Source organism: Lissotriton helveticus, chromosome 4_1, assembly GCF_964261635.1.
Source record: "Lissotriton helveticus chromosome 4_1, aLisHel1.1, whole genome shotgun sequence".
Lineage (NCBI taxonomy): Eukaryota > Metazoa > Chordata > Amphibia > Caudata > Salamandridae > Lissotriton > Lissotriton helveticus.
The window spans coordinates 1,513,710,696-1,513,721,099 of NC_136063.1; positions in this window are offsets into that span (position 1 = coordinate 1,513,710,696).

Consider the following 10,404-nt stretch of genomic DNA (forward strand, 5'->3'; position numbering starts at 1 on the left):
CCAGGAGGGTGTGATGCTTCATCATAGGGCTTGCTCCTCGTCGGTCTGGTGCTGCAATGCCTGATGAGCACCCTTTAAGGGGCTCTTTATCGGAGATCTACTGTTCTCAAGCCGTAATGTGAAGTGCGAGTGTAGGGCCTTGGAGTGTAAATGAGTGTGTAGAGTGAGCAAATAGTGTAAGGAAAATTGAAATTAAAAGGAGACTAAGTAGTACTCTAAAAAAGTCTTAATTAGTGAGTCAACTTGTCTAGCTAAAAACAGAGTTAGCAAACTACCAATATGATTGTTGGACCCGGCCCTTTTGGCAGGTTCACCCCGAGACTTTTTGCTTTTTCCTAGCCTGTTTCTGTGACCTGGTGTTGGTGATTTTAGGCCTCTGCGCACTTTTTCACTGTGGTACAGTGTAAAGTGCGTGAGCTCTCTGTGTATGTGTGGTGAGTGACCTGCCCTCCCATAGGAATGAATGGGGAATATGTATGCCCATGGTAGTTCCTGATGTGTGGGGAGTGCAGGGTCGAGTTTGATATGTGAGAACTCGTGAGACTGAATGCTGCGCAATGGTATATGCGGCATGATTGTGTCTAGTCTAGAAGTGCCACTTTTAGAAGTTGGCATATTTGTGTAGTCTGTGGCTGGCGTGTGATTGGCTGGTGAGCCTGGCCCAGGAGTGCCTGAGCCTGCTTGTGGATTGACTGTCTGGTTTGAGGATGACAGGGGCTGGGGAGCCGCCAGGAGGTTGTCTGAGTCAGCCCGTGGATGAAAGGCTGCATCTGCTGCCAGGGAAGTCGGAGGAGATAGCACCTGGGAGTGAATGAGGCTGTGCCTGCCTGCCACAATGCTGGCTCCCCCTCTTGCTGGGCGACTGTCACCCCTGTCCCTGATACTGAGAGAAAGAAGGAAGCCAGGAAGCCCAAGGGCTCCAGCAACACCCAAGAACTCGTTTAGACGGGGTTCAGGGCCCACTTGCACAAAGACTTCAAAGACTTTTCTCTGTATAAAAAGGGGCTGTGTCCCCTTCCAAAATGTTCTTGTTTCTGACTTGAATCCTACCAGGGGCGTGCTGCTGCTTGGGCCCAGGGGAATCCCTGGGCTCTGCCCAGCCCCTGGATATCTGATGGACTTTCCTTTTCTGGGAGCTGCTGTGCTCCACCTTATGTCCTGGACTGCTGAGGTCCTGGACCCCTGAAAGACTTTTTGCTGGGACCCCCTTTTCTATGGGAGTCTCTACCTTGGGGGCTTGATGGACTCTGTCCCCCTTAGCGCCTGGGAGCGCTTTATTTTTACTTGGACCTTCTTGATTTGTAATTATAGCGCTTGGAAGCACTTTATATGGCTGCTAGCGCATATGAGCGCTTTATTTAATTTATAGCGCTGGGAGCGCTGTAATTATCCCCTCAGCGCGTGGTAGCGCTGTTATGGCCTTCTGGGGCTGCCCACGCCGCGCATTCACTTTTTATTAATTTATCTCGAGGGAGCCTACCCCTCGGATAATGAGACTCCGCCTGCAAGTGCCTGACGCGGGCCGCCGCGCTGCCCGCGACGACCCGGAAGTGTAAGCCCGGCCAGCCAATCCCTGAGGCCGACCGGGAGAAGGACCGGAAGTCCCGCCCTCCCGCAGGCGAGAGGAGCGAAGGAAGCTGTCTGCCGGGTCCCCCGGGGCTCCCGAGTGAAGGGAGAGCCCCGGGGAGAGAGAGGGAAGTCTGGCGCGAGGGCAGCGAGGCTCCCAGGATGGAGGGAGAGCCCAGAGAGAGGAGCAGGAGCTCGTGGACCGAGCCCCGCCGCCCAGGACCGCCACAGGAGGAGTCAGGAAGCAGCCGGTGAGTGCGGGAGGGCTGGGGGCTCAAAGTTAAGGTCAGAGCGGCCCCGGATGGCAGCGGGCCGCTCCAACGGTGTGTAGAGCCAGGGAAGGCTCCCGGGGGCATTTGAATTTATGAGCCAGCAAGGCTGGAGGGGCCATTGTTTGTTTTGAGCCCGGCAAGGCTCCAAGACGGGGGAAAATTGGTCTGAGAGCCCCGAGAAGCTCAAAGTGCCGCATTGGTGTTTGAAGAGCCCACGAGGCTCAGGGGCATAATTGATGTTCGGAGCCCAGAGAGGCTCAAAGTCCCCATTGATCTCGAGCCCAGAGAGGCTCAAGGGGCATATTTGTTTTAGAGCCTGAGTGGCTCCAACGTTTGCCTATGTGTAGTGCCAGAGCCTGTGTGGCTCCTACATTTTGGTGCAGTTCTGTCCTAGGGCCAGTGAGGGCCCTGTCGTAGTTTGGATTCCCAGCTGCCCAGCAATTAGTGGGCAGCTGCACCGTTTAGGTCTTGTGATGTTCCCAGGTGCCCAGCAAATAGAGGGCACCTGCAACGTTTAGGTTTTGCGCCAGTGGCGCACCCCTGACTGGCGCTGCGTGGCAGCGCACCCTGACATTCTGGACACAGTGCTCTTTTAGTCCCTTTTATTAGATGGGGGCTGGTATGTTTGTTTTGAGCCCGGCAAGGCTCCAACTGCGGGGGAAAATTGGTCTGAGAGCCCCGAGAAGCTCAAAGCGCCGCATTGGTGTTTGAAGAGCCCACGAGGCTATGGGGCATAATTGATGTTCGGAGCCCAGAGAGGCTCAAAGGCCCCATTGATCTCGAGCCCAGAGATGCTCAAGGGGGCATATTTGTTTTAGAGCCTGAGTGGCTCCAACGGTTGCCTATGTGTAGTGCCAGAGCCTGTGTGGCTCCTACATTTTGGTGCAGTTCTGTCCTAGGGCCAGTGAGGGCCCTGTCGCAGTTTGGATTCCCAGCTGCCCAGCAATTAGTGGGCAGCTGCACCGTTTAGGTCTTGTGATGTTCCCAGGTGCCCAGCAAGTAGTGGGCACCTGCAACGTTTAGGTTTTACGCCAGTGGCGCACCCCTGACTGGCGCTGCGTGGCAGCGCGCCCTGACATTCTGGACACAGGGCTCTTTTAGTCCCTTTTATTAGATGGGGGCTGGTATGTGATTTTATTTAGGCGCAATGTGATTATCTATGTGATGGTAATTGCCTAATGTGAGTTTTGCGCAATGTGATGTGGTGCTAGGAAATGTAATGCATTTAATATGATTACGCACCTTGATCTTACACCTCTGAATGTTTTTGGGCATCATGTGTTATTGCTCTATTGAGTTATGGTCTGGCACCTCTGAATGTTTTTACGCATCATGTGTCTTCCTTGATTTTACACCGCTGAATGTATTTTTATGCATCATGTGTTTTCTTTCCTTACACCTCTGAATGTTTTAGGCATCATGTGTTTTTCCTTCCCTGCACCTCTGAATGTGTTTTGATGCATCATGTGTAATGTGTTCTTGCTGATACCCCTAAATGTATTTTATTCTTAGGTGGTTGTTCTTTCTAGTACAGGTGGTCCTAGTGAGGTCCTGGTCCCCTGCGTGACATTCTCCTAAGGTGTTTAGGGTTGGGTAGGTGGTACTTACCTGTTCCCAGTAGTTACTGGATGTGATTTATAACTGTTATTTTATATCCTTATTTTCTAATTTCTGACAGTATTTCATTTTCTACTAAGTGCTGATTCTGACAGTGGCCCATGTGGCCCTGTCCTGTAAATAATCCCTTGTGAATATTGCCCGTGCCAGTTGGCACAATGTACTTGTGTGATTTCTATCTGATGTGTTTTGACAATACAAAAGTTATTTTAATATAACCTTGTGTTGAGTTCCTTTTGTGGTGTGCCTAGGATGTTGTTGCTGTTGTGTGCTGGCGCAAATGCTTTACACATTGCCTCTGAGTTTAGCCTCACTGCTCATGCCAAGCTACCAAGGGGGTGAGCAGGGGTTATCTTGGCGTGTGACTCCCTTGCCCTGACTAGAATGGTGGTTTCTGCCTGGCTTTGGCGTCAGCCTTAGCCTACCAGAAATAGCCAGTTCTAACAATGATGTTCAGTGGTTGCTAGTACACAAAGGTCTACATGTTTATTGCTTAATTTGTCACATAAATGATCATTTAGCAATTCATCAGGACCAGAACTAAATTAACTATCTATACAGTGGTTGGCGTCCTAGTTAGTATAAGGGGTAAACCAAGCACTAGAGCAACCTAAAAGTGAAGTACCTGTGGTAATACCAACCTAAAAAGCTGTAAGAAAAACATGCATAAATAAAATTCTCAATACAATACAGCTTGCAGTAGAATTTTTACCATGATATTGGTTGAAAAATTAATGTGAGGCGCCGTAGAAAGGCAGAAAAGAATGGCAAGCAGGTGGCAGGGCGGCTGACCAAACACCATGGCTTAAAATAAATTCCAAGACTCACCCATCTGGGGTGGGTAACCAACTACATCAAGTACTGGCAGTGGGAACGCTAAAATATAGCGTCCTAGTGTGGAAAGAAAGGATAATCAAAAAAGCATTACAATAAATAGTGCAGCTAAATTCTAGCGTACATATGTGGGAAGGAAGGATCTCCAAAGCGTATAACACAATTGTGGCATACCAAGGTGAATCTCACAGCATGGCCGTGGTGGAGATTTACTCACGGATATGAAGCAGCTCGATTGCTGATTGACCTACCCTCGCTCTACCAGCTTTGCAGAGTGTGAGGCCTTACGAGGAGCAAGGTTAAATACTTGTATAATTTCCAAGTGGGCACTGGAGACAAAAAGGTAAAGAGTGGGGAGGGTAGGCAGGCATCCTCACGTCAAAAAGTGCTGAGGCTAACAGTAAGGTGTACACAAACGTGTGCGCCATATCGGGACATGCAAAAGGTATAAGTAGGGGACTACGAGCACAAAGGTTGAAGTACTCCACAGGGCCGATTGCCAAAGAAAAATTGGTGTCATCGAAAATTAAGGCACTAATATTAAGCCCAATCAGTCATAAAAAGGAGGTGGGGTCAGGTTCATGTCGTCTCACAACGCGCCTGAGGATGCAGGTGCATGGACACAACAGATAACAAAGTTCCCAGGTGTTCATGAGAGCAGTGGTAGGAATGTGGAATAAACTAAACACACAGCTCATGTCAATATACTGGTATACGAAAGAGTGACCAAGGATGGATAAGGCCATCTATAGAGCAGTGTGCAGGATACAGGTCAGTGTATATAGACTGTTGGGAGCTAGTGATGGAACAGCTCAAGGTTTTGGCAAATGATCAAAAGAATAAAGAATCCAGACCATCTCAGCCTAAATTCTAATATAACGGAGGAAGCATGGAGAAGATACCTTTTCAAGCACTTCAACAACACAGCCGCTGACAATGAGGAGAGCCTTGAAGAAGTAGGGATAAAGGGGTCCAGTAAAGAAACTAAGACGAAAAAGATAGGCAATGGCCACATAATGCCTACGATCCAAGAATCAGACGCAAGAGGACCCAAGTTACCTCCTTGTATGGGTAGATTAATGCCAGACTCAAGTCCCTATCCCTTTGCCGAGACTGAATATCTGGCCTCCACACCAGCTGTCGTTAAGAGGCAGATAGCCAGGGGCAGACCAACAGGTGCCCCCGGAACAAATGGCATCCCACCAATGCTTTATAAATCAGACGCATAATTTTGGAGTGCAGCATTAACACCGATATTTAAAAATATAAAGGATACCCTGACACTACAGGAGTCCTGGCATGGATCAGTAATAAGCCCAATTTTCAAACAGGGCGACAGGAAACTCCCAAATCATTATCGGCTTATTGCCCTTATAGACGTGGAGGCCAAGTATTTTGCAGGAACCATACTGGAGGAGTTAACATCATGGGCATCCGAAAACTTCATCATCCCAATTAATCAAACAGGTTTCTGCCAGGGTCAAGGGACCACAACCAATATCATGACACTGACCCTGCTGATGGATGCCGCAAAAGAGACCAAATCTCCCCTATTCCTCTGTTTTATTGACTACACTGCTGCTTTCGATCACTTTGATCGTAACAAACTCTGGCAGAAGCTGGAAAACTGGGAAATACCTAAACGCCTTCTAGACCAGTTGATATTACTGCACATAAACACCTGGATCAAGGTTAAATTACGAGCAGGAGCACACCTCTCCAACCCCATTCTGACAACAAAAGGGTTAAAACAGGGTTGCGTACTAGCTCCACTTTTATTCAAACTTTTTCTTGCAGACTTGCCAGGGGGACTCAACAATTGTCTCTGTCATGTACCAAAACTAGGGAAAATCCTGCTGTCCAATCTGCTGTACGCGGACGACCTGATGCTGATAAGCCGGATTCCTATTGGCCTCCAACATCTTCTGGATGTAGCTCACTCCTCGTCAGAAAGGAACTGCTTCCAAATAAACTTTACCAAATCAAAGGTTATGGCAGTGAACTACCGGAAAACGAGTAAAATCAATTGACATCTAAACGACAAGGGCTGGATTTGGTAACTAGCTAAAAATACTTGGGTGTAATCTTAAACCATAAGAATTTGTTTAAACCTCAAATGGAGTCCTTGTGAGTTAAGGGAACCATCACTGATCTGACGATAAAATCCTTAAAAGTCAAACTTCCCAACCTATTATTTAACCCCTTGCTCCAGGTTCTGCGTGCAAAGCTACAGCCAACTCTCACATATGGGACTGTACTCCTTCAAGGTAAGGCTGCTGCACTACTGGATGTAGAGATAACTAACTCATATGGGGCAATCTTTAACCTGCCAAGATATGTTTCTCCTGCACACATTCGGTTAGAATTTAGCTTTTAAAACAAACACTGGAAAGACGGAGCGCATATGTTACCAGCTGGCACAAGATTCCCAGCACCGAAGTTGGTTCTCCAAACTCCAACCTATGGGAAGAGTTGCTCCGACATCGAATATCCTCAGCCAGAGATTATTTATTTGATTCACTCCAAGCCTTGGGACTGTCAGACCTCTGGGGCACCCCCACAGATCTCTTGTCTTTCAAAAAAGTCAAGATAAAATCGTCATGAACTATCTCCTCCATTGAGGATAAGGAGGCATTAACCAAAAGAGCGCATAGCTGGATCACGCTCAGCGATTATGGAAAGAATGCAAACTCAAGCATACCTCAACATTGGAATGAACCTAAAGACGAAAGAAAAGTTTTTAAAACTACACCTTTGAGTAATTCCAGCTGCCTCTCACTTGCCACCTTGGGAAGGAAAAAACTGCCTTCAGCAGTGTCGTCTATGCAAAGCTGGCAAGGAAGATATCATGCGCGTTATTTGCATCTGCCCTAAATGAAATGTCTTGAGGTATAATTTATTTAGTTCATCTCTCAAATTACATGGCGTTCAAACATGCAGACAGGCTGTCAAACTGTGTTTTAAACCTACTAAAACAAAATTAAACTGTCGGGTCACAACGATTTTTGAACTAGTAGCAAAAAGAGACAAGAGCACGCTGAGTGTGGACCAATAAAAGCCAGACCGAACAGTTCCTTGATGACAGCTTGAAACACCTGAACTTTTTTATTTGATGACTATAAACTGATATTAAGTACATTTGTAAATTTTAGGAAATCGCACAAAATGAATTTTTAGCAATTTTTAGCAATGTTCTATTTGTTTTGTAAAGATTTTAATTAATCATGTACAAATAAAAATTACCTTACCTTACCTTAGTGATGGAGGCCAAGAAAGTAAATGGCCATCTGTAGAGAAGGATACAGATCAGAATACACAGGCTATGTGGGAGGTAGTGAGGGTGAAAGTGTAAGCCTTCAATAAAGGTAGTGAGAGGGAGCTATACTTATTTAATGCACACCATGGGATAACCTCATTCAAACCCTGTTTGTTGGTGGAGAGGCAAAAATCACATTTTGCTTCCACCTTAAGAGGGCATTTTTGCTCATTAGTGAATGTGCCTCAATGATGGTCCACCGTAGATTGCCAGGTGTGTGTCCTTTCTGTGCGAAATGCGTGCACATCTCTGTTTTGAGTTTGTGGCACTGGATGTTACTGCATAATGCATGTTTTGACAGCTCTTGTGGTCATCCCAATGTATCATAAATTAAAGGGGCATGTTAGTGCATCTTTGCAATTGCTTGTGTTGCAGTTGGTGTGGTTTTTCTGAATCCAATTGAACGAACGTGTTGGACAATTGTATTTCCTTTGTAGTCTCAGTGAAAGCGCAAACAGTATAAGATCTGCATGGGTAGTGTCCTGTCACCGGGGGTAGGTCCCAAAGGGATCTCTGGTCATGTTGGGCGGAAGGTGGCGGTCTAGTGTGTATGAGCATGCCTTTCATGTTCCTTGTGTGTTTGAAGGCAAACGAGTGCCCCGATGTTTCTTGATGATCTTGCGAATCCTGTTGAAATCTTGTGTGTAAGTTAAAACGCATGTTAATGCATCTGTCACATGTCTCTGGTTGTGTTGTGGTCTATGTTATTATTTTTGGCCTGTTTCTTGGCCAACTTAACACTATGGGATTGATTCAAATGTCACTCGGAAGCGCTCCAAATAGGTTTTGGGTTTGCCGAAACCGATCTGGAGCCCTTGTCCCAACCAACTTGTTCCCAGTTTCGAACGACCAAGTACGATGCCTGGAAACCGTTAGAGCTGACCGAATTGATTCCGGAAGGTATTTGTAGAGGTCAAACCTTTCCGGGGTCGATTTGTACAGCACTATGGACTTGGATTTCGAATGAGAGAGTACTATGACCGATCCAGACAGCTTTTCGGATTTGGTTTTCCCGGAACAAATATGCTGCCAGAATCAGTCTTTATGGGCCCGTAGCAGCCCCCTTCACCTGGAGCCCTCCAAATCAGGCCCTTGGGGCTACCCATGGATCCCCTCTTCCCAACCATGCACAGTATGGCAGTCACCATGGAGTGCCCATCACAGGGTGCACGAAGTCCCCCATCCACCCCTTTCTTCAATTGGAGCCTGTGTTCACGTTTTGAAGACAGGCTCCCATTGAAGTCAATGGGCGTCCGATTGAATCGTATCCGGATGCATACAGATGTATCATATTCGTTCAGTCAGACTCCCCCGATCCGAGTCATATGGAAAGCATTCCTGAACCGATTCGGTCGGCATGCTTTCCAAACGAGATCTGAATCAAGCCCTATGTGTGGGATATTCGTGTATGCTAAGATTGTGTGCCAGTTGGTCTGCCTTGGTGTTATAATCCTGTAGAGTGCTGCCGTTGTGGCGCAGCTGCAGAAACTGTCCAAAAGGTAGGTGGTTCCTGAGAGCTTTTGGATGGTGGCTGCTGTATAGGAGAAGGCTATTGTAGTCCGTAGGTTTTTTGTAAACTGAGGTGGTAAAATGACCATCTGTTAGAAAGGTAATAGAAAGCGAATATTGTTATTTGTTATGGTATTGGAGAAGCGGAGGTAAGGATTGAGGGTGTTGTTCCACTCACACAAGTTTTCAAATGTCACTCCTTCGCCGTTCCAAAATATCAGGATGTCATCAATGTATCTAAGCCATAATAATATGTTGGCATTGTCATAGAAGATAATCTCCCATCCTAAAGCTGCCATGTAGAGGCAGACCAGACTTAAGGCAAATGTGCTTCTCATAGATGTCCCCTGGGTCTGGTGATACAGTTGTTTTTTAATTGAAAGAAGTTTTCAGTTAGGGCTAACGAGGCACACTCCAAGATGAAGCTGAATGGAGTGAGGGAACTTCAGTTCTAAGCTAGTAGAGCACTCTCTACCACCTCTAATGTAGCTGTCTGCGGAATGTTAGTGTAGAGCGGCTCTATGTCCAGGGTGACCAACAGGTCAATCTAGTTTGTGGTGTGAATATTCTCAATGAGCCGTAGGACATCCCTAGTGTCCTGTAGTAATGAGGCTGTTTTTTGTGCCACTGGTTGTAAAATGTGGTCACAAAAGCGGGACAGGGGCACTAGAAGGGAGTTAATCCCCAACACATTGGGTAGGCCGGGTGGCGGATGGAAACCCTTGTTGATTTTTGGTAGGTTATAGAAGTTGGCAATCTTAGGTTCCCTCTTAATCAGGAAATCAGCTTTGTTCCTACTAATCCAACTCTGGGTTTCCACCAACAAGAGCAAGGCAGTAATTTGAGTGGGCAGGCGACGAGTGAGGTTGCTAGCAATAGGAGTGTAATAGTGTTTGTTGGCCAGCTGTCGGTTACATTTATCGTTGTTGTCTGTAATGGACATAATCACAGTAATCCCTCCCTTGTCTACTCGTTTGAAAGGTATCTTCGGATGATTGGCCAAATAATTTGCAGTCGCGAGTTCTAAGGCTGAGAGGTTATGAAAAGGAGGTTTTTATCACCTCTAGTGACTTCTTTCAGAACTTCTTGTTCGAATATTAGAATTTCATTGGGTACGATGCTGGCATTGTGGGTGAACTAGGATTGATTGCGTAGCCCGTGTCCATCTGTTCTTGAGTATGTTTGTCCTGGAAACTCACCCAAAGGTGTATCTTATGGAAGTAGTTTTGTAGTTCACAGTAGTCGCGGAATTTGTCTGTTCTGGGCGTAGGCACAAACCCCATGCCCTTC